This window comes from Cynocephalus volans, chromosome X (assembly GCF_027409185.1).
Source record: "Cynocephalus volans isolate mCynVol1 chromosome X, mCynVol1.pri, whole genome shotgun sequence".
In the NCBI taxonomy this organism is placed as follows: domain Eukaryota; kingdom Metazoa; phylum Chordata; class Mammalia; order Dermoptera; family Cynocephalidae; genus Cynocephalus; species Cynocephalus volans.
In genome coordinates this window covers 76,493,872-76,499,242 of record NC_084478.1, presented here as the reverse complement: position 1 = coordinate 76,499,242, position 5,371 = coordinate 76,493,872, and the positions used below count along the sequence as shown (strand labels likewise).

At 40.8% G+C, this 5,371-nt stretch overlaps 1 pseudogene; it reads left to right on the top strand.

Moving 5' to 3' along the window:
• Positions 1-1,357: 1,357 nt before the first annotated feature.
• On the top strand, positions 1,358-3,217 carry LOC134367396 (ezrin-like; annotated as a pseudogene).
• The last annotated feature ends 2,154 nt before the right edge of the window (positions 3,218-5,371 follow it).

Sequence of the window (5,371 nt, the reverse complement as noted above, 5' to 3'; positions counted from 1 at the left end):
CACTAGTGCCTTTTGTGCATGGTTGCCTCAGGTCTTGGGCATCTCCTGGGAGCCGCCTTTCTGGTCAGCATGCACTCAGCTGGGCTGCTGGGTCGAACGCCAGCACCGCAGGGTGTGTGGTCTCTGCAGAGCTTCTGCCTCCCCTGCTGGACGTGTCCCTGTTTCCTTAATTTTTTTTTTATTATAAGCAATTCTCTTATGAATATTTGTGTACAAGTTTTTGTGTGAGCATATGTTTCTCATTCTCTTGGATATCTACTAGGATTAGAATTAATCAGTCATATAGTTAACTCCATGTTTTACTAATTGAGGAGATCCCAAGTTGTTTTCCAAAGTAGATGAAACATTTTATATTTCTACTGTAAGTAAGTGAAGGTTCCAGTTTCTCTACATCCTAACCAACACTTGTTATTATCTCTTTTCTTTTATAACTATGCTAGTGAACATATTGTGCTATCTCATTTTGGTTTGAATTTGTGTTTTCCTGATGGCTAATGATGTTGAGCTATTTTCATGTGCTTATTGGCTATTTGTATACATAATTTGTGGAAATGTCTATTCAGATGCTTTACCATTGTAAAAGGTAGTTTTTTTCTTTTTATTATTGAGCATATTAGTACCTTGTACATCCTAGATACAAATACCATATCATGTATAAGATTTGCAACATTTTCACCCATTCTGTGAGATGTCTTATTACTTTCTTGATGAATTCCCTTAAACACACTTTTTAAAATGGTGGTTTTCATTTTTACTTTTTTCTGTTGTTGCTTGGGATTTGGTGTCATAGCTAAGAAATCACTGCCTAATCCCAGATAATGAATATTTACAACTATGTTCTCTTCTAAGAGTTCTATAGTCTAATCTCTTACATGTAGGTCTTTGATACATTTTCAGTTAATTTAATATATATGGTATGAGGTGAGGTTCCAATTTCATTCTTGTACATGTGGTTACCCAGATGTCACAGCACTATTTGATGAAATGTTGATTCTTTTCTCCTTTAATTGTATTGGCTCCCTTGTCAAAAAACAATTGACTTTCAATGTGAGGATTTATTTCTGGACTTTCAATTTCATTTTTTAAATCCGTGTGTCTATCCTTATGCCAGTACCACACGATTTTATCTGTGCTTTGAAACCTAAGTGTTCAGTTAATTTTGTGAATTTTGAAATATAGAAGTGTGAGTCCTCCAACATTGTTTCTTTTTTTTTTCAAGATTGTCTTGGAGGCAGATGCACCTACAGCAGGAGCACACAGTCCACTGCAGGTGCCACAGGTTGGGAGAGCCATCTTAGCTGCTGCTGCTACAGAGTCATGCATCCTGGGGACTGAGAAAACCCATCAGGAGCTGAAGATGTCAAAACCAATCAATGTCTGAATTACTACCATGGATGCAGGGCTGGAATTTGCCATCTAGCCAAATACAACTGGAAAACAGATTTTTGATAAGGTGTTTAATACTATTGGCCTCCAGTATGTGTACAATAAAGGATTTCCTACTTGGTTGAAACTTGATAAAAAAAAACAAAACAAAACAAAAGTGTCTGCCCAGGAAATCAGGAAGGAGAATCCCCTTCAGTTCAAGTTCTGGGCTGAGTGCTACCCTGAAGACTGTCCAAGGAGCTCATCCAGGATATTGTCCAGAAGATTTTATTTTTCCAAGTGAAGGAGGGAATTCTTAGCTACAAGGTTTACTGCCCTCCTGATACCATGGTGCTCCTGCTGACCTACCCAGTGCAGACCAAGTTCAGAAATTATAACAAAGAAATGCACAATTCTCTGGGTACCTCAGCTTTGAGTGGTTGGTCCCTCAAAGAGTCACAAACCAGCACAAACTTATTAGGGACCAGTGGGAGGACTGGATCCAGGTGTGGCACGTGGAGCTCCATGGGATGCTTAATGATAATGCTGTGTTGGAGTATCTCTGAAGATTGCTCAGGATCTGGAAATGTATGGAATCAACTATTTAGAGATAGAAAAATAAGAAAGGAACAGACCTTTGGCTTGGAGTTGATGCCCTTGGTTTAAATATTTATGAGAAAGATAAGTTGACACCACAGATTGGCTTCCCTTAGAGTGAAATCAAGAACATCTCTTTCAATGACAGAAAGTTCGTTATTAAGCACATTAACAAAAAGGCACCTGGCTTTGTATTCTCTGCTCCACCTTGCCAGAGAATTAACAAGTGGATCCCGCAACTCTGCATGGGAACCACAAACTGTATATGTGCCGCAGGAAGCTGGACACCTTCGAGGTGCAGTGATGAAGGCCCAGGCCTGGGAGGAGAAGCCCCAGAAGCAGCTAGAGTGGCAACAGTTGGAAACCAAGAAAAGGAGAAAAACTGTTAGAGAGCGAGAGAGCGAGAGAGAGCGAGAGAGAGCGAGAGCTAGAGCGAGCGAGCGAGAGAGCGAGAGCGAGAGAGAGAGAGAGAGAGAGAGAGAGAGAGAGAGAGAGAGAGAGAGAGAGAGAGAGAGAGAGAGAGAGAGAGCACGCAGATGATGCACGAAGAGGAGAAGCTGATGCTCAGGCTTCAGGACTATGAGCAGAGAAAGAACTCTGACCAGATTCAGATAGCCCCGCAACTGGAGGAGGAGCAGAAACACACAGGAGGAGGCCTAATGGCTGGAGGCCAATCAGGTAGCTGCGTTGCGGGCCAGGGAGGAGCTGGAGCGACAGACGGTGGATCAGATAAAGAGCCAGGAGCAGCTGGCTGCGGAGTTCGCAGAGTACATGGCCAAGATTGCACTCCTAGAAGAGGCGAGGAGAGCAAGGAGAACGAGGTGGAACAGTGGTAGCATAGGGCCAAAGAAGTCCGGGAAGAACAGGTGAAGACCAAGGAGGAGGAGCCACACCTCGTGATGACGGTACCCCCGCGTCGCCACCCTCCCATGTGTGAGCCAGTGAGTTACCACATCCAGGAGGGCCTGCAGGACGAGGGCGCCTAGCCCAAGTCCACGGGCTACGGCGCGGACCTGTCCAGCAAGGGTATCCTAGGTGACCGTGGCGAGAAGGGCATCACTGAAGCCAAGAAGAATGAGCGTGCACACCGGCAGCTGCTGACACTGAGCAATGAGCCGGAGATGAGAATAAGAGGACCCACAATGATAGTATCCACAACGAAAACATGAGGCAAGGCCGGGACAAGTACAAGACGCTGCGGCATATTCTGTAGGGCAATACCAAGCAGCGGATCAACGAGTTCAAAGCCATGTAAAGACAAGGCCAGGACTGAGGCTCTGCAGAGGCTTACTGCCGTCAAGGCTCACCTGTTTGTTTGGTACTCCAAATCTAGGAACCCCCCTCAGCATGTTCCAGGTCTTTTTCTTAAAAAGAGCAGTTATTCTGGCAGAAATATTCTGGACTGGGAACCAGTGGAAACATCCCTGGTTTATTTTTCCCACCTGTACCTGATTTTTGTGATGATTATTGAATCACTTCCTGTTTTATGCTTGGAGCGGGACTGATGGAATTAAGGAAAGATGCCTGTAAAGACTCAGTAACAAACTTCACTCTGGCCTGTGTGATAGGTGAGTCAGTATCATTAAAGAAAACTACACCATGTCTTATATCTGTGCCGTACTTCTATATTTAAAATGAGCTCAAATTGATTGACTTGTTCTTGATTTCCATGAAGGATCCATCTTTGTATATTTATGTGTGTTGAAGTGTGAAAATTATTTTGAAAATCGAGCCTAAAGCATTTTCACACACACAATGATTTCCTTCTTCCAGTCATTCAGTTCAGCTGGCAAAAATCTGCAGTGTTCATTCAGAATGAAGAGCATAGGAAGAAATGCCTGGATAAACTTAAATTTTTTCTCTTTTGGCTTTTTGCTTAATAATTAGTAGAATACATTGTAGGGCTTGTACACCTAATTAAAGACCAGCTGCAGAATATAGCATTTATATATAAGTGATAATATGGGTTTGTAACATTAGATGAGAGGGATAGTTTTGTTCTGTATATTTTGTTACCTTTTACAAAATAATAAAAGAATTACCTTTATTTATTTGTTTGGAAACATAATTGATTACACATATTTTTGGAGTACGACATGGACTAGCAACACCTGTGTACAACATGTGTTGATCAAATCAATATTATTAGCATGCTCATTATTACAAATCATAATAATTCTTTATGCTCCTTACCCATCTCTCCCCACCTCCCTCACCTTATTCCCCTCCATCCCCCCATCCCGCCTCTGGTAACCATAGATTTTTTCTCTTCTCCTGAAAGATCAATGTATTGTTGTGGTTCTTTTTCTTTTTCTTTCTTTTTATTTATTTCTTTCCTTTTCCCTTTTCCCTTTTCCTTTTCTTTTTTCTCACTTATGAGTGAGGAAATGCAGTAATTTTCTTTCTGTGTCTGTCTTATTTCACCAAACATAATTTTCTGTAAGTTCATCCATGTTGCTGCAAATGCCAGAATTTCATTCCTTTTTATGGCTGTGAGGTATTCCATTGTATGTATGTGTGTGTGTGTCATTTGTCGATGGACATTTAGGTTGGTTCCATATTTTGGCTATTGTAAATAGAGTTGCACTCAACAAGGGAGTGCAGGTATCCCTTCAACATGATGATTTCCATTCCTTTGTGTATATACCCGGAAGTGGGATTGCTGGATCATACAGCAGTTGTATTTGTAGTTGTTTGAGAAACCTCCATACTGTTTTCCATAATGGCTGTTCTAATTTGCAGTCCCACCAACAGTGTAGGAGGGTTCTCCTTTCTCCACATCCTCATCAGGATTTGTTATTCTCAATCTTTATAACACTGGCCAGTCAAATTGGGGTGAGCTGATATATCAATGTGGTTTTGCTTTCCATCACCCTGATGATTGATAATGTTGAGCATTTTTTTATATACCTGTTGACCATTTGTATGTCTTATTTTGAAAAGTGTCTATTCAGCTCCTTTGCTCATTTTTTAATATGGAATTTTTTTTTTTTTTTACTGTATAGTTGTTTGAGTTCTTTGTGTATTCTGGATATTAATCCCTTGTCAGATGTAGTGTGCAAATATTCTCTCCCATTCTGTAGGTTGTCTTTCCACTCTGTTGATTGTTTCCCTGGCTGTACAGAAGCTTTTTAGTTTGATATAATCCCATTTGTTTATTTTTTTCTTTTGTTGCCTGTGCTTTTGGGATCTTATTCATAAAGTCTTTGCCCAGTCGTTCTTCCTGGAGTGTTTCCCTATGTTTTCCTTTAGTAATTTTATGCTTCCAGTCTTATATTTAAATATTTATTCCATTTTGTGATGATTTTGGTATATTGTAAGAGGTACAAGTCCAGTTTCATTCTTCTGCATATGGATGTCCAATTTTCCCAGCACTACTTACTAAAGAGGCATTCTTTTCCACAATGTA